The following is an 18,200-nucleotide window of genomic DNA, read 5'->3' as shown; positions in this document are numbered from 1 at the left end:
GGAAAACTGCACACCGCTCAGCGTTTAACCTCGTATTGAGTGAAATATTAACAGGCCATATAATGGTTTCAGTGTTCCTTCAGTAAAGCTAAACAGAATTCGAAAAACATATCCCCCAGGCCTACAGTGGAGTTTCTGGAGCACACATTAAACTCAACGCTCCACTCAACAAGCCCGTCACTGTTAAGTAACTCATCAGAAAATAAAGAGGGAATTACCAAAGGGGAATTGCCAAGCAATTAGTTCTCTGAAGCAGATGACATACAACTGCTGTAAGGGAGGAGCTTCCCCGTTAGTCATATGTCAGAGTCAGAGCCTCCTAATCTGTAAATAAAATGCATCACGTATGATTACAGCTCGGATGAAGGCTGGGGCTGCCATCCGCGTGTGCACAGAGGGCAAATCCCGAATCCTCCTGTTCCGTGTGTCTATAAAGCAAGACTTGCCTCTGAAGACATTTTTTTAAAAAATATCCTTGGTAATTTTCTTTCTTTTATGGAAGTATAATTGACCTACGGCACTCTGTTAGATCCAAGGGCACAACAGAGCGATTTGATGGTTCTACACGTTACGAAATGATCATCACTTACATTCTTCAACTGTAAGAAAGACAGACTCTTAGTTTTCCCTGGGCAGCCTAAGAGAAAAGTGATCTTTCTTCTCTATCCTTGAGCACAGGCTCCGGACGCGCAGGCTCAGCAGCCATGGCTCATGGGCCCAGCCGCTCCGCGGCCTGTGGGATATCTTCCCGGACCAGGGCATGAACCCATGTCCCCTGCATCGGCAGGCAGACTCTCAACCACTGCGCCACCAGGGGAGCCCCTCTATCTTTCTGACATGAGTTGGTCAAGACTCATCACTGGTCCAGTGAAGGTGAGAAAATGAGCCTGGGAGGGGCAGGGACCAGAGATGAAGGGACAGGAGGGGCAGAGGTGGGGGGGGGGGAGGGAGGGGAGGGGATACAAGCTCTGAGCTTCCCGATGGCCTCCCTGACTTAAGTGTGACCTCCTTTCACCCCATGTTTCTTTGAGTTGGACTGGGTGCCACCCACCATCTATCAAACTGCAGAGAGAAATAGTTCCTATCGGGCAAACCTTGCAAACTGAGCACTGACCCAGTGAAACGCTTTCAAGAGTCAAAAGTTCATCACCTCACTTTCAAGAGTCAAAAGTTCATCACTGGACACCAAACATTTGGAGCCCAACTTAAGCCAATCCCCTGAAACACAGATAAGCATATGCCATGGTCATCATTTTCTTCAATTAATAATTATTGAAAGTGCGTAGGAATCTCAGGGAGGAGGACAAAGAGTGAAAAAAAGGGAAACAACACAGCAAAGACAGCCTGTATGTGACCCTGAACAGACAGGCACACCTGGAAAAGGAGGGCTCATCGTCCACGAACCTTCTCTGATCCTGACCTCTGAGAGCCGGCCGCACCTCTGCTGTGGGTATTTAAATACTACTCCTGGGCACACCTTGCCTTACAAGAAGGGGCTGAGGGCTTGAGAGACAGTGCATGGCAGCAGTTAAGAATACAGGCTGGGGGATTCCCTGATGGCACAGTGGTTAAGAATCCGCCTGCCAATGCAGGGGACATGGGTTCGAGCCCTGGTCTGGGAAGATCCCACATGCCGCGGAGCAACTAAGCCCGTGCGCCACAACTACTGAAACCTGCACGCCTAGAGCCCGTGCTCCACAAAAAGAGAAGCCACTGCGATGAGAAGCCCATGCACCACAACGAAGAGTAGCCCCCACTCGCCACAACTAGAGAAAGCCTGCACACAGCAACGAAGACCTAATGCAGCCAAAAATAAAAAATAAATAAATTTAAAAAAAAAAAGAATACAGGCTGGAGTCCCAGCATGACTCTACCACTTAACAGCTGAGCGGTCTTGGGCAAGTGACTTAACCTCTCTGTGCTTCAGTTTCCTCACCTGTGAAATGCAGATAATAGCAGTGCCTACCCCAAAGGATTGCAGTGAAGATTCAAAGAGTTAATACACAGAAAGTGTGGACCATTGATCATCTCCATATTTCCTTTAGGGTCTTGCTGGCATAATGCCTCTCACATATTAGATGCTCATTGAATCTTTGCAGACAGCATGGTCTGCCCCCTGGAGTTGTTGAGTTGTTTTCTCCATTCCTGTCACTCCTGTCCTAACCGTCTTGTCTTTTATGAAAGGTAGGTAAGTCACAGCCTCATTCTGGGCCATTTAGGGGACTACAGACACCCCATCAAAAATAACTCAGGTTAGGGGGCTTCCCTGGTGGCGCAGTGGTTGGGAGTCCGCCTGCCGACGCAGGGGACGCGGGTTCGTGCCCCGGTCGGGGAAGATCCCACATGCCGCGGAGCGGCTGGGCCCGTGAGCCATGGCCTCTGAGCCTGTGCGTCCGGAGCCTGTGCTCCGCAACGGGAGAGGCCACAACAGTGAGAGGCCCACGTACTGCAAAAAAAACAAAAACAAACAGACAAAAAAACCTCAGGTTAAAAAAATATCTTAAATAATCCTCAAATATTCCTTCATTATATTAAGACTGACTCCCCAATAACAGCAATATAACCAGATAATGTCCAGCTTTCTCCTTCACTTTGAGCTATGTAGTCTTTCTCCCCAGAGCCAAGGCTCACTAACTCTACATTTTCTATAAAGTATAAATGAGAAGCCAAATTGTTCAGAAAACTGTGACTAGTAGCTGGAAATATATATATATGTATATATATACACACACGTATACACACACACACTCAAATAACATTTAAGAGTCCACACTAAAGTTATGAAACACACCCATATTAATGTGATTTATCAAAGTACAAGAAATGAATTGCCACAAATGAACAACTGCTCCAAAGTCAAGTAGGTGGCATAATGTGATTTACGCATATCACATGAGATAAATAAATCCACGGTGGAAAAGATCAAAGGCAAAGCTGGACTCGTTGTTAATGTGTACAGGGCTTCACTGAAAATCTTCTTAATAAAACTGTTTAGAGGAAAATAGAGGGATCATTTGTTTAAATGAAAAGAGACACTGCATGTGCTGAATTTCAAAAGCAGCATTCATTTTTATACACACACGTTAGATCTGGCTAAAATTAGCTCAAGTTTCTATTTTTTTAAAGGTCTTAAAGAATAAAGGTTTCAATAAGATTTCATTGAGCTAAAGCTCAGCCCTGAGTTTCCAAGGTGCCTGAGTGTCTAGGGAAGACGCCCCCCGCCCCCCCCCCCCCGCCGCCACTACCTACCCTGTGCATCATCCCAATTTCTCCATCCTCCCTCCCTTCACCCCAGGTCTTAAATAGGAAACATACAAAGGCTGTGCCACACCAATGCTCCATTTCTGCTGCCTCCACTGCCTCTTACTTCCCCCTCTGCATATTCCACTCTGGCTGACGTCATCACTGAAATATACTCATCCCGCCTGCCTGTCAAACTTCCTGCCAGGCGCAAGAACCCAAAGCCCAATCTCAAAGATCACTTTCATGCCAATGGCTCCTCCAAATTTATCTCCAGACCGGACCTCTCAGTAATCTTATTCCCACACTCTACTGTCTGCTGGACTCCAGGAACTCAGATGTCCACCAGCACCTGGGCTTCTGCCTCAATGGCCTCATCAATTACATACCATGCACTTGCTTGTTATGGCCCTGGCACTGAAACGGTCACCCTCACACTCTCCATCTCTTCCCACAGAAATGCTAACCAGTCTTCAGAGTTCAACTCAAACTGTCCCTCCTCCTCCAAGTCTTTCCCCATCATCCTACTCAGCATCATTCTTCTGAATTCCTTCTGTGTTAGAACCTGCCCCAGTAAGTACAACCCACCCCATTCTGCCTTGTATTAGTTATTTCAGAGCATTTCTTCCTCCCCCTACTTGACCACGAAGTATATAACCTCCTCCTAGTAGCTCTTACTCACTCTGTGCAGTAGTAAAAAAAAATACACAGTGAATAAATGAGTGAATCACTTCTTTACATAGACAGTGCCTGTGAATGGGGTAGGTCAGAAACTGCTAGAGCTGTACTGTATTGATAAAACAGCCAGAACCAGAAATAACTGTAATCTAGGTTTTATTTTATTTTTTTAAAAAAAGAAAAAACCTTAATGAGTATAACAGAGTACAACGTGAATGATACTGTTTCCTTGCTTACACTTAGCCATCAAATTGTGAGGACTGTAATGAGGCCACTATTTATGCAAAACGTTTAGCTAATGCTTATAAGCTTCCTTTAAATGCGAGCCTAGGAAATGTCAGCTGCTTAAAACTCAAGGTGACTCTGTACTGCTTTGTCAGTAATATGAGTATTCCTATGACACTTAATATACTGTACTATGTACTATAAAAACCTGGATCTCTTCTCAATAAGCTACACATACTGACCAAGAGATAGGACTGTTTGCTGCCCGTTTTTTCCACAATAAATTCTTGAGACATTCCTGTTTTAACACATGATTCTCTTTAAACACCACAGGTTGAAAAAATTGCATGTGTGTTAACCACATATGCAATTAAGCCACTTCCCCCAAAACTTCAAGGTGAGGATTTTCTGCCTAAAATGGATAATACCCCGAAGAGAGAAATTAGCAAGAAGACATCGCACCCCTTTCAACGGAGCTGACACTTGTAGACCTTATGAGGCTTAACTCTGCACAGAATTCTAGAGTTGTTCTATCTCCTTTGAAAGACGCTTTCCCTAACCCACAGCCCATAAAATGTAAAGTACCCAGTTCCATATTTCACAAGGATAGAATGTGTATGATAACTTCCTCTCTCTCCCCTGCCTCGCCCCCCAGTAGGACTTTACTGACCCCCCTTTCTGAGGCACAGTACTTCCGGCATTCAGGTATGTGTGTGTTTTTACTCAGACCACAAGTAACGTCACTTATGCCTGCAACTCAGCAGTTCATCCTACGATATAAAAACAATACACAGGCAACCTGCATCAGGAATCAAGGTAGACTAACACAAAGTTCCGAAAAATAAATAAAAGACCCGTTGGCTTTGCAGGGCTGCAAATGTCTACAATGTTGGTCCAAAGACCAAGGTACAGGGATATTTACTTATTCCGAGTCATGTATGGTTGAAAAGCAACCGTCACCAAACAAGAACATTACAATCATCCTGTCAAGACAAGTCACAGGTTCACAGTGACAGCACAGGTTCATGGATCATAAACCATATACCAGGTACTACTCTGCTCAGTGTACAAACATTACGTCATTCCATCCTCACAGCAGCCCTAGAGAAACGTCTAATATTATCTCCAACTTACACAGAAGAAACTGAGGCATAGGAAGGTTACAGGACTGCCCAAGTTCACAGAGGCAGCTCTAGATTTTAAATTCAGACAGGCTGGTTCCAGAGCCCTGCGCTCTTACCTCAAACACCATGGAATTTCTATGGAAGTTAAACACTGGATCTTAGAAGCCCGGGGTTGGTGGGGGGGTTTGGGGGGGTTCTTTATTTAAAGAAATCTACTGAATCAGTTTCAAAATGAACATTTTGATAAAGCAAGTGTTCACCTCTTATACGTTAGCTGAAAATCCAGAGTTTTATATGTGAGGTTTGGTAAAAGTGGACTGTGTATCTCACCAAGTAAGGAAATCCCACATGACTCAGGAAGAGCCGCCCAGAGACCACCCGATCCAGCCTTTGCCAAAGCTGTGGAACATCAGTATGACTCCAAGAGACCATTAAGGCTCATTTTGATTCAGCAGATCTAGGGTGGAGCCCCTATTCTATTTTGTTTAACCTCTCCCGGTGATTCTGGTGCCCAGCCAGGCTCGGGAACCTCTGAACTAGTCTATTTCCACAGCTTGGAGCAGGACTCCTCCCAAGGCAAACAGAAAGAAGGGATCTATTTCACAATCTCCTCCGGTTGCGAATACCAGTGTTCCCAAGCCCTTATTGCCCCAACTTCTAACTAACTTCCACGGTCTCCTGATTTCAAGTAGGCACTCTCCTCTTGTCTTCCCTTCAACAGTGAACCATGAGTCATCAACCCTGCATCCACCCTGGGTCTGCATGACTCTCCAGATGAGAAAAATTTACTGTACATGAAGAAATCAGGAAGTTGTAAAATCCAAACAGACACAGAGAAATTTGAGATCCAACAAATGCGGGTTGCTACCAAACAAACGAGCCCGTCTCCCTACACAAGGGTCATACTACAACAATAACCTAAAACATGACTTAAGATAAACATTTGGTAGCAAAACTTTCTCACCAGCTTGAAGTACAGGTGACAATTAAAATGATCAGGCCCAAGCCCAACACACACAATAATCAACCATCCACAAAGTCAGAGGTAGGCTACTTCATAAACCAAATAAATCAAAAAGAGAAATACTTGAATCCGAGCTTTAAAAAAACCTCTCGGCGATTTCTCAATTTCCCACACAATAGAGTTTGCAAAGACAATTATCTTGAACAGTCTACGAAGTGCTAAAGTACGGCCAGTAGGCGACTTTCCCAGGTCAGACTTTATCCTCAGATGGAAACCAGAGAGCATCGCAAAACTCTCACCTGATGGGTGACGCACTTTCCTGCAGTGGCTGCGGAGGACGAGCCTGCTGTCCCAAGATGCCAGACAAATCTGCAGCTTGAATGGACCACCCTGGTGATTTGCTGCACGATCCTCCTGCAATGGTCCAGGGGGTGCAGAAGAGGAAATCCAAAATGAGAAACAGAACGGATGGCTTTAAAAAAATAATTCCACCTGCAAGGGCCCATGCACTGAACTCTAAACTTTAAGAACATCACATTTTGCATTGTTTTAGGAGAATTACACAGCTACCAGCCAGCCCAAAAGGCAGGTCTGGTTTTATTCGACAGGGCTCAGAGGGAGGCCAACACACAGAAAGGTCATCCCTTCAATCAAATTAAGAGCTTGGTCTCCCCATTTGAGACAGCTACTGTCATTCTTTTCTCTAATGATTCCAGCCAATTTCCTCAGAAACACATGCTGGTAATCACAGGACTATCAGGTGAAAATGGGCATGGACTGAATAGTAATTGAGCCAGGGTCTAACTTTCATGAGGCATATCTTACTATCAACATGCAACTTTGAGGCACAATCATGAAACAGAGCACAGTTATTAGCATACCGGTCTAATGGGATAGAAGACAGAACAGAATGCAGGAAAAAAAATGTTAAGTATGCATATACTCACTAGACTTTTTTTCCACTAAACTTTAAATGATTTAATTACTGAATGTATGTCTACTTGACTTTCATTCTGCCACAATATCTTAAGCATGTTTAAGTAAAAACTACCCACTGTATGATGAATGAGTGAATGTGTGAATGGATGAATGAAAGAGAGAATGAATGAATCTTCCATATACCTTTCCATCAGGGAGCTTGGTGCTTGTAGTAGGTTTTGTGAGGTAAAGACCTATGCATAGAAATGGAAGAAGTTGAGGACTCGATCTGCTAACATAGTTTCCAGCACTATCTATTTAAATCATGTTTTTAAATACTGGTAGTTCCCAACTGTCCACATTAAATAAAATCAGTAGCACAGTTATTATAAACTAATCCCCAAACTAGTCATTGCTGGACTGAGTTTTTTCAGCCTTTGATTACTGGAGCTGATCTGCATATTTGTTTAGGCTGGTTTTAAATTTAGTTTGGGTTTCCTAAGCCCACGCCAGGTAACAGTAGGAAGGAGAAGGCCCAGGATTATATTGGGTGTCAGAAAAGAACTATTCTGGAGCTATGAATATGATCTCCAATGTGAATAATCTGTAAACAGGTAAGTGAGCCAATTATCCTTGGGTACATGGCAACACATCTCATGATTATTTTCATCCATACACACTCACTATTTTTAAGAGCACAGCCCAGCTGGAAAGGAAAATAATTTCGATTGCTTTCCAACACTGCAAAGTAATGAATAATAGCCAAAGTATTCTTACTTCTAGCTAATCCATTCACCAAGTATTTATTTAAGCATCTACTGCACGCCTGGGACTGATATGCAGAAGAAGGAAGTTTTCTAGACCTTGGTTTCCCCACATGTAATCAGTAAGTGTAGACAGACAAAGAACGAAGCTGTTCGAGACTATAACGTCTCTCAAGTCCTTGGAAGACACTGTCCTTCACTAAGAAGCTTGTTGAGTTACAAATATAAATAGTGGCCAAGTTAAATAGAAGCTCATAATATTCTATTTATTCTTACACAGCACTTGTTTTAAAGGCCTGGGACGGGGTAGAAATCTTGATTTTATCTAGTAACATCTCAAATGAAGCATCAAAATACTTGATCATCATTTTCAAACAAGGTGCAGGTACCGTGGATTTGCAAAGTGCTTGCTTTATGAGCTAACAGTTGAGAGTGTTGCCTTGTGTATCGATGTATGTGCACACCATCCTATTTACCTATCACCTGGCAGATAAGGTTTTATAGAGTCCAAATTACAGTCTCCTCCTATTCTGCTGAAGTGCAGGGAACAGTCAAACATGATGCAAATGCTGTAAAATATTAATTTACTCTCACATTGGTATGCCTACTTATTTCAAAAGCATTTGTGTTGCTACACCAGTTAGACTAACTCGAAGAGTTAACATAACTTGCTGTGTTCCACTGGAGGGAAGAAACACAAGGATAAAGCAAGGCAGAGTGGACTCTGTATTGCAAAAACATACAAACAACATACCAGAAAATAGCCTATGGACTGTTTTCTGTATCTGCTAAAAATGGAACCCTTAATATTTAAAAAGCACAGCAGGGCAACATAACACAATACTATTAATAGTGGAAGACAGAAAGATGGCTTAAGTAATACTGATGTGACAGTCAGTAAAGAGGTGATAATATATAAATAATATGGATACAGGATATAATATAAACACTTCGGGGAGAGTAGGCCAAAGCTAAGGGTGCAATAAAAGAAAATTTGCCGTACGCAGTGACAGAAAAAATACATTTTCTTCGAATGTTAGAAGCATAAATGTTTACAGATTAGCAGCTATGACAATGATCACTAAAAACTTCTGCTAAATTACTCATTCAAAATGTGTCCGTTAAAGAACACCTAAATAGAAAAAAAGGAGTTCCTCTTAGCCTGAATCCAAACACCATCATCAGGGGAACTTCTGCCCCCCGAAAGCCTCAAACTGTGATTACACTACAATGAATTTTCTGAAAAGTAATTTTCAGGTTTAGGATACAATTTTTGCTTACGTTATTGCCATTACCATTGCATTTTCATTACTCCACAAATGCGATGCATTAAAAGCTATAAAAAAATCAATGAATCAGTTCTGCTCACATCAAATATGTCAAAGAGAATATAATGTTTGTTGCTCTTTTGTCTTTAAAGTTCTAAAATGTGTTTTAGTACATTTGAGATGGTAATAGGTAGTACACATATTTACAGTACATTGGCCTGAAAACTTCAGGTTTGTAAGGATTATAAAATATATTACTACACTGATAAAGACAAAGATACATAAATTATGAAACAGGAAAGAGATTTCTGAAAACTATTTCCACCAATAAAGATTAGTTACCTAAACCTTTTTATTACTCCTGTAATTGTAAGTATTTACATATTTTTAAAACCTTGATCCAATTACAACTCTTTTGGCCAACATCTGAAAATATTCTCCAACACTAGCATGGAGTATACTCATTATTATACCACCTCTTAAATTCTGAATGTGTATTTTATTAAACTGAATTGAATGAAACTAAAATTTGAACAGCATAATTGAGGACTACGAAATTCCTTAAAAAGGAGCAGTCTTGTGTGGAACGCCCTAGAACAGAAATTATTACCTCTATTGGGATTTCTATGATTTCTTATTTTCAATGCTTTTCACAAAATAAGGAGAACCTGCTTCTGATAAGTTTGGAAGTATGAGCAGAACTAAATCTGCTGTTTGAAGCAGTTAAGCTGCACATATCAAAAGATATAAAGCAATGGAAATCAAATCATGTCTCCCCTATAAAAATAATATCCTGCCTTGCTGTACTATGTCATCTTACACAAGTATTTAAGCTTTTCATAGTCTAAACTATGTGTTACTTGCAGACGACTATAAACGAAAGAATTAACATTCACTCCTACCTTCACTAAATTTCAGGCTTTTAGTAAAAACATGTTTATCGACTAACTTCTTATAGGAAACAAAATGAGCCAGTGTTAACCATGCGTTAGTCATCAAAAACTATCATTCAAGGTAAGTGCAAACAGAAAATCCACTTGACATTTCAGAATGGAAAAAAAATAAAGGCACATTTATACAAAAGGGATGTGAATCAAACTCTGTACCAGGAGTCACAGAAACATGCTTACTGATATTTTAATAATCTCTTAAGGCTGGCCTTTCCGGGGACTCCCAGACAACTGAGTTAGGTCTGTTGAAACGTAAGGCCAGTTACAGACATTTCATGTATAATTTGATGGCTAAAGAGTTGTCCTTGAATTCTTCTCCGACAGTATAGGACAATTCAGAGGCCGGGAAGCCTAGTTATGATATTTCTAATGAAGTATCACTTCTGTTTACCAAACCCTCTTCAAACGAAATCCAGAAGGGAAAATATTGACTTTCACAGTTCCCAATCAAGCACATTTTTCATACTTATTTTAGGATGAATTTATTTGTACACTGAAAAATACATGTGCACGTTTGGCTGCAAGTGAAGCGATTTTCTGTACATTGTACCTTGTAAAAGGTACTCCAGGACCTCCAAGGTGTTATGTAAAACTTAAACTTCTGCGCTTTATTTTATATCCTTGCCTCCCCCATCTATTTACCTCCTGGAAATAATGGCCCGTTTTAAACACGGCAACGCTTGATCTGAGCAGGTCACAATCACGTTACCAACTACATAAACTCGCAAAATGGTAGAAATTCATAAACACCCTGTGAGGAGCACTAAGGATCCCTCTCAACAATCTTAGCCCCAGAGGAAAATAAAAGGATTTAACTAGGGGGCTGTAAAACAGTAAACTGACTGGCAGGGTCCCAATGACATCAAAACGTTATTATTCTCAATTATTTTTTCTTTCAAATATCAGAGTTATTAAAATACTCTCCCTTATTTGGATTGCCTGAGCAACAGAGAGCTTCAGCAACCAAAGCTACTTTTCTTTCCTTTTTTTTTTCCCAACAGTAGTATTTTTCTGTGCTCAGCAGGCTTAATAAGGTGGTCCCCTAATACAAAGAAAAAAATGCTGTTCTCTACATTATTAAATGCCCATGAAATTATATTCCCAAATAGAGTACAAGTTATTGTGCAAAAGCACCATACATTATCAGTCTACCAGCTATAGACCTCCATCATCTCTTACCTGAGACAAAAACCTTATAACCTACTACCACAAAGGTAACGATCATGGCCAAGAAATTCAAGTTAAGAATGAATACATTCAGAATGACTGCCTACTATCAGTAGCATTTTTTTGCTATTATGACGGCCGTCCAGTTTTCAAATCTGACAACGGGGATATCCTTCTGGAATAAATTACTTCCGCTGAATAAATCCGTTAGAAAACCAGTCGCGACTACTGGCAACTTGAGTTCTAAAGGATGACTTCTTCTGCACTTGAAAGGGTTAAGTGCCTGCAAGGCCAAAGGCACCAGACAGCCTGCAAAAGAAATGCTGCTTTAGTCAGCTCTGAAAGGTTTCTAACAAGTACCAAATACTTGTTGATCTGTTCACAATAAACACCAGCAGGATTGTCGGGCTCCTCTCACTGTCTGGGGAGATGCATTTACATACTGCACCCAGTAAGCACAGCTTGTTGGTCTCCTTTATAAAAGCTGAGTAACTAGAAGCATCATTCAGTGTCTCCCGTCCAAAAATGACAGAAAGAAGATGCAGCTGAAATAGTAAAGTCTCTCATCTGGCTGGGGCAGCACAAATACTGTGCATGAAACACTTGGGAGTAGTCCAGGCACAAGACAAACCCACCTGAATGGACGGAGGAACACTGTCTGTTGCCATGGCAGCCTGATCTAATTACATGAGTGATCAGAGCTGGAGTAAGTACACCGAAAACCTACACCCGCTGACAGGTATCTACGAGATGAGAAAGGCAGAAGGTTCAGGGGAGTCCTTCAACCTCTGCTTTATGTAGAAGGTGGCACTCAAGCCCAGTTATCTGTGGAGCTGCTAAAATATTGACTGATGCAGGCACAGAGGGCAATCAGAGGAGATTAAATGCCAAAGCATTAGTCGTTATGGTGCAGTCCCTTTCCAAGAGTTCATTTGCAGGATTTTCTCATCCTTCTCTCTGGTGGTTTCTTCAGGCAAACACTGCATTCCAAAATAGGCTGAAGTGTCAAACTACCTTCACCCACCAAATAAACCACACGGTGGGCTTAAGACAGGGGCTTCTAGGAACTGCAGGGCTCCTCAGAAACCCAAATGAAATAGCTTAGCTAACACTGTCGAAAAAGTAACTAGCTGTGCCTAAAAATAACCTTAAAGTAACTACCCGCTGCTGTGAGCGATATGTAACGATTATGTTTAAATATTAAGAACAGCCTGCATTATAAAACACAAATGTCAATGAGATGTGACTACAAGATTGGCAAAGAACTTATTTGCATACACACATTCCCATGCATGCACCAGGATGTGCACGGAGTATGCCACTCCAAGCCATTAATTTTTATTCTGTGGGTTTAATAGGGTCTTCTAATTTTGCTAATTGTATCCTGTGGATCTCACAGGAAAACTAAGAATCTCTTCGGGGACAGAACCAGTTTGTAGGAGTCCCTACTGCACAGCATACGGTAAACAAAATAAAAATAGCTTGCCGTTCTCGTTAGCCACATCGCGCATTATATAACCAGCTTCCGACTGGCTTTTTTTTTTTTCCCCCTTACTACTCTTCAGCAATTTCCCAATCTCCCGAAGTATTTATATTACCCTCTTATCTGTAGGATTATATACTAAGAAAGCAAAACAAAACAGAGCAGCCACGGGATTGAACCAAACCCCACAGTCCTTGGAAACTGATTTTTTGTTTGTTTTCTGGCAGGATCTCCACCCCCACCCTACTTCCACCCCCCGCTAAGGTTCTTGCTCAATCTGCCTCGAAAACCTGAATTGTTTCATCGCTTCCAGTCAGCCCCCTACGTGGTCTGAAATAAAATGAAAGCACCAGCCGCGGAGTTCAGGAAGGCGGCCTGAGGGCGGTGGGGAGGGGGGGGGCCGAGAAGGGGTCGGGGCGGTGCGGAGTCAGCCAAGTGGCCACTGAGGGGGCCCTCTCCCCACCGCGACGGCCCCAGCCGCCCCCTCCCCCGCACGCGCGCGCGCACACACTCACAATCGCACGCACTCACTCACACTCACGCCGCGCTCCGCCACCGCCTCACCTCTTGCTCAGCCCGGCCGGCCCCCTGCCCCGCCCCGCCCCCTGCGGGACCGGCCTGCGCGCAGCGCTGGAACCACGTAGGAGGTGGCGGCTGCGGTCGCAGGAGTGGCGGAGCCTCCGGCCCGGCCCAGAGTGAGCGAGCGGCGGGGCTCCAGGGCGCATCCCAGTTCCCGCAGCGCCGCCGCCGCCGCCACCTCCTCCTTCCCCTCCTCCCGGCTTCATTCACCCTCCCAGCAGCCGCACAGCCGTTCACTCCGGCGCGGGCAGGGCAGCGCCTGCCACGGCTCCCCGGCTCCGGCCACGAGCGCTGGCGGGGGCGCCGGCCCGGGCTGGGGCGCTCGCGGGCTCCCGGCTCCGGGCCGCTGCGACGGCTGCACATGATCAGGAAGCTGCCGTACCAACAGGGCGGCGGCGGCGGCGGCGGCGGCAGCTGCAGCCAGGGCCGCCACCGCCACTCCGGCCGCGCTCCCGGCACCGCACACCCGCTCCCCCAGTACCCACCCCTCAGCGCCCCCCGCTCTCCCACCGCTCTACGCCCGGCCACGCGCGCGAAGTCCCGGCGCGGCCGCGGGCGCAGACCCTTCCCGGTCCGCAGCCGCACGCCCGGCCAGGCCGACCTCCGCGGGGAGACCCCCACCCCGGGGCTCCGAGGCCAGGCGGCCCCCGCGGGCAAGCCCAGCCCTTCTCCAGACCCGCTCGCTCTCGCCGCCCTCTTCGGGGAGAGGAGTGAGGAGGGGGCGGCGGGAGGAGGGGGCAGCGCGACCCCCGGCCTCCTCCTCCCCCTACGCCACCTCCAGGGAGGAGGACATGGCTCTCCGCACTCGCGGCCGGACCGGCAGCCGCCGTAGCGGGGCGCCGCCGCCGCCGCCGCTCTCCCCGCCCGCCCGTGCCCCCAGCCCGGGCGCGCCCCCTCGCCTGGCGGGCGCCCACCCAGCCCCTGCAGCCCTCCTGCCAGTTGTCCCTGCTCCCAGAGCGGGGATGTCGGCCCGGGAAGCTGGAGCCGGGGAAGGGTGTATGTACCCACACACACACACACAAACACACACCACAACACAACGCGTCGATTTCCTTCGCTCCTCTTCCAGCTGTTTTCCGTGTCGCCGAATGGGGTTTGGGGTTTGTTTCCTGGTTGTTGCTTTTGCCCCTCTAGGGAGAGCGGGGGTGGGGGGGGAATCTCAATCTAAATCATGGGAGAAGGAGATGGGGGAGGGGGGAGAGAAAGAATCGGAGGAGAAAAAAAATAGCCACTTACTGTAAAGTGTAAATGGATCTGGGGTTGCGTGGGGAAGGGGGGGCAGAGGGAGAGAAACAGTGTCTTGCGGCTGCTGTAGCTCTGGCTGCTGCTCCACGGGGCTTGTTTTGGATCCCCCTGCAGTGAAACAGGTCCTGTACGGCTCCGCCACTGTAGTAGAAATGATGTCTGCGGTATACTCTGCTCTCTCCTCCTCCTCCTCCCCCCGCCCCGCTCCTCTCCCCTCCCTCCTCCCTCCGCCCGCCCGCCCTCGCGCTCTCTCGCGCTCGCTCGCTAGCTCGCTCCAGTATGTAAATGTGTAATAGAAGCCAAATATGGAGCAGTTGGCTGCCGCCGCCGCAGCTCTGGGATCCGACTTCGGGGGGGCGGGGGGGGCACCCTCCGGCGGGCGGCGGGGCGAGCAGCTCTGAGCACGGCGAGCGCACAGCGCGGCGGCCGGTCCGCGCCCTTAACCCTTCGGTGCGCGCAGCCCGGGCTCGGAGGCCCCCGGGGAGGCGGGCGCGTTTCCCCAAGACCGGCTCGGGATCGAGGGCCGCGGGGCGGGAGGGGTGACCGGGGCCGGAGGGGACAGTGCTTCCAGGTTTGGGAAAGGGGCGGGGAGCTGAAGCGATGAGGTAATTTTAGCGGTGACCGGTAGGTCCTCGCGCGCCTTCCCGGGTCCCTGCATCTAGTTGGAGGGGACAGAGCGACAGCGGGGTGCAACTCAGGGACCCTGGAGGACTCTCCGAGGGCTGTCGAGCTACAAGTCGGAGACCATGAAATACCCCAAGTGGGAGAGGAGGTGGGCCAATTCTGATCCCGACGTTCCCTTCGTCCTGGGCGCGCCGACAAGCGACTAGGAGGGCTGACTCCGATCTTCACGCATGTTAACCCTCAAACCGGTTTAGCCTCAGCGTTCCGGAAGCCAGCCCACCGAGCCGCGGGGATTGTCTTGGCGTGCAACTCAGGAAAGTTTTAAGGGTCCCCCTGTCTGCACGTGCACCCTCACCTTTCCTGCCTACGAAAGCTGGTGACCTCCCTGCTCTCCCTTCTCTTTCTGCAGGTCCGGAAATCTGCTCTGGGTATGGAACTACCCAGCTTTACCCTGGGTAGACGATCCGCGCACTCCTCTCGCCGCTAATTCGGGATCATTAATTTCATCGGAAATGAGGCAACCAGTGTAGGAGATAGAGAAAGCAAACCGAGCATCAGATGGCAGTTCTCGTGAATCCGCGCCGGAGAACTTCCTCTGGACTCAAATTTAAGTGCGGTTCTCAACTCCTCGGCACCCCGTCCCTCCGTGGGTACCACCGCCAGGCGTTAGCTGGAAGGGAAGGACTCTTCTTTGGAGGGGTGGTACCTGGCCAACAGGTGTGGCACCTGGAGGAAGAGAAGGCACGGCCATGCTAAAGGGAGCTCAGTGCGGCGTTTTCCTGGCTGCAGATAATTCTGGAAGACCGGTAGGTGTCGGGGCAGCATTTGACCTCTTTCAGGTGCTTAGAACCAAGTGTCTAGAAATACGATCCTTACAACGTAAGTTTTTCTCTGGAAGCCTCCACTTGACTGGAAGCTGTATTTGAGAAGCCTTTTGGCTGAATTTACTTATGACCTAACGGTTAGTCACCAACTGAAGCAGGATACAGAATCACCAACAGAAATGTGTCAGCTTTTAAACAACTGTATTATAGAGCCAAGGTGCTGCAGAAATAAAAATCAGCACCCTAGCTAGGAAGGTGTAGAGCCCCGGAAATCATTTTTTTCTCACATTTTGAAATACCATGCACATATACATGGCTATTTTTAAAGAACCTACTACTACTGTTTACTCGTTTCTACAACTTTTTTTTTTTCACTTAAAAATCAATGATGGTTACAGTTTAAGCCCCAGGTTATTCTAAAGTGACATTGTTGGTCTCATTACAGCCTCTAGTGGACAATTAAAATCAGTTTCCTGAAAAGGCTCTGCCTGACAAGCATTATCAAGGTGAAGGTTAATATCTCAGAACGCAACCGGGTAGTAATGTATCTTTCCCCCCTCGGCAGTGCCGGTTTCTGAAAGGAGCAGAAGCTGCTAGCTCTGCACGAAAAAGACGTATGCTTTTTGAGGCAGGTATTATTATTACTGGCCTGTGAATAAACAGAGAACTTCTGCTCTTCATTTCAGTTTCAGACAGCTTTCATAAAAAAATTAATTCATCTAAAATATTTTTATAACAGAAAATATTGGTTGCCAAGTTTCTGGCTTAACTGAGATGTTTTCATTCCAACTCCTAATCTGCAGACTGTCCCATCCACCTCCACTCTATTTTTAGACATCTTACATTTAGAGAATTTGGGGTTAAAAAAAGAGCAATATTTTCATTATTACATATTTTAACAACCTTCAACACATTAAAACACATAACTCAGATTCGAGTGAGTCAGTTAATTTAAATGTTCCCTCAAGGAAGCTAAATACATTTATTACCCAAACAGAACAATTAAGAACTGTGTCATTTACTTACTTAGGCATTAAGGTTAAAGCCAGAAACTGCCATTAAAATTTGTAACTATTTCTTCCTGCAAGGTCCAACATAAACATAATACTTATGATACAGTTTCACTACCTTTAGTACTGAAATGTTGTCGTTTCAGGTGGCAAAACTTTAAATGTACAGTCACAAGTAACTGGCCTTGATTCTTTAAAAACAATACTTTCTCATGCAAAAAAAAAAAAAAAACTCAATGAAAGAAGAGCAGGGTTTTCAAGAAGCCAGTAAGCAAAGATGTAGTACTATGCTCCTAGTCATAAACCTGATACTATATTCAGGCAAGTGTAAGTCGAACTTTGAAATTAAAGGAAATTGAGAAATAAGGCTCGCTGAGCCATCCTCCTAATCTGGGTTCTGCATTGCTTAAACACTCTTATATCTACTTCACTGTTTTGGTAATGTCTACTTTTGAAGGTTTAAAATGGCCTATCAAGTATATTTTATATCATACAATTACATATCACATCTTGCTTCTAAAAGCATAGTCTTCAAAGCAGCACCAGCAGCATCTGGAAGCTTTTTAGACATTCAGAATGAGAGTTCCACCCCAGACCTACGGAATCCCAATGTGTGTTTCAACCAGCTCCCTTCTCCCTGCCCCCCCACCCACCCCACAGTGATTCCTGAGTGCATTATAGTAGGAAGAACACTGTCTATACTACAGGGCTCTGTCTAGATGAATTTGGCCACAGATGCAGAACTTAATTCTATTTATTCTTTTTTATTCCCTTCCCCTTTTATTAATTTGCACTTTTAAAATGAAAAATTATTACATTTTATGCTTTGGTCAAATAGTACTGCATTTCAGAAGGGCCCTGATTTATGTACAAATCTGCATCATCATTGCCAAGAGAACACTCTGTAAGGAATATACCAGGGTCTTGAACATGAAACTTTTCTTCAGGGCAGCAGAGGGAGCACAAGAGTACTTAATAAAGCAAGTGTACGGGCCCTCCACATTGTAAGGGCTTTTTAAATGTAGTATATGTCTTCACTGGAAGTAGCCTCTTACATAGTTCAAAGCAAAACAAAGACAAGCAAACACAAACGGCTCAGCAGCTTGTAACAACTAAATGATTGAATGGATTGGAAGT

General features: G+C 45.4%; 1 protein-coding gene and 1 long non-coding RNA gene across 7 annotated transcripts in view; one reads left to right on the top strand and one right to left on the bottom strand.

The window, feature by feature from the left end:
• Nucleotides 1–18,200, bottom strand: part of ATXN1 (ataxin 1) — a 517,157-nt gene that overhangs the window by 379,353 nt on the left and 119,604 nt on the right. The window contains exon 1 of one of the 2 annotated variants that reach the window (XM_060308957.1): nucleotides 15,585–15,617. The exons of the other annotated variant lie outside the window; for it this stretch is intronic. The gene's annotated coding sequence lies outside the window, so the exon portion shown is untranslated. Of the gene's footprint in view, nucleotides 1–15,584; nucleotides 15,618–18,200 lie in introns of those variants that run through there. 2 annotated transcript variants of the gene reach the window in all.
• LOC115866124 (uncharacterized) overlaps nucleotides 14,979–18,200 on the top strand; it is a 107,865-nt gene continuing 104,643 nt past the window's right edge. For all 5 annotated transcript variants that reach the window (XR_011377843.1, XR_011377844.1, XR_009566042.1 and 2 more), the window contains exons 1-2: nucleotides 14,979–15,055; nucleotides 15,639–16,035. This is a non-coding gene — a long non-coding RNA (uncharacterized lncRNA). The remainder of the gene's footprint in view (nucleotides 15,056–15,638; nucleotides 16,036–18,200) is intronic.

The sequence above is a fragment of the Globicephala melas genome, chromosome 11 (genome assembly GCF_963455315.2).
Source record: "Globicephala melas chromosome 11, mGloMel1.2, whole genome shotgun sequence".
NCBI classification, from domain to species: Eukaryota; Metazoa; Chordata; class Mammalia; order Artiodactyla; family Delphinidae; genus Globicephala; species Globicephala melas.
The sequence above is the reverse complement of the archived record's forward strand: the minus strand, read 5'-3'. Positions and strand labels throughout refer to the sequence as shown.